Genomic DNA, 770 nt, shown 5'->3' on the forward strand with positions numbered 1-770 from the left:
CATAAACTAGATTGTGACATTTATGACGAAGTGGTATGTGGAGCCAATTCCTTGCAACTCAATTCTTAAAAGAAACACCCTACCAACCCAACATTACTTGCTGCTACAGTAGTGAGAACTCAGACAATGAACACCCAAGACAGAGTACTCCATCATCAGGCCACATGTGGCCCACCGGGACCATCCGACCGCCGTATCATCCTCAGTTGAGGATGCGGATAGGAGGGGCATGGGGTCAGCACACGGCTCTCCCGTTCGTTATGATGGTTTTCTTTGACCGGAGCCGCTACTATTCGGTCGAGTAGCTCCTCAATTGGCATCACGAGGCTGAGTGCACCCGAAAAATGGCAACAGCGCATGGCGGCCGAGATGGTCACCCATCCAAGTGCCGGCCACGCCCGACAGCGCTTAACTTCGGTGATCTGACGGGAACCGGTGTATCCATTGCAGCAAGGCCGTTGCCACCCAAGACAGAACAAAGTTAGAAAACACGAACAGGCGCGCTCTGCTGAGCTCTCATTATCACCTAGCAATATTCTCTAATCTACCGGTGCTGCGGACATACATTACCAAGCTGTCTTCTTAACTGCAAGAACACGATCTGGAGTACCGGAGGCGATGGCTGGTTGCTTCGACGTCCCGTCGTGGTGATTATAGTGTCGCGAGTATAGCCCGAAACAAATTATCATGGTCTGGTTGTTCCGGACTAAAGACTTCCAAGTAATATAAATGCGCCTCTGAGGGAGACGAAGAACGCCCGCCACACAATC

The 770-nt window shown here is 51.3% G+C and overlaps 1 pseudogene; it reads right to left on the reverse strand.

The window, feature by feature from the left end:
* Window positions 1-345: 345 nt before the first annotated feature.
* On the reverse strand, window positions 346-463 carry LOC126425390 (5S ribosomal RNA; annotated as a pseudogene).
* Between the last annotated feature and the right edge of the window lie 307 nt (window positions 464-770).

This window comes from Schistocerca serialis, chromosome 10, assembly GCF_023864345.2.
Source record: "Schistocerca serialis cubense isolate TAMUIC-IGC-003099 chromosome 10, iqSchSeri2.2, whole genome shotgun sequence".
Taxonomy (NCBI): Eukaryota; Metazoa; Arthropoda; class Insecta; order Orthoptera; family Acrididae; genus Schistocerca; species Schistocerca serialis.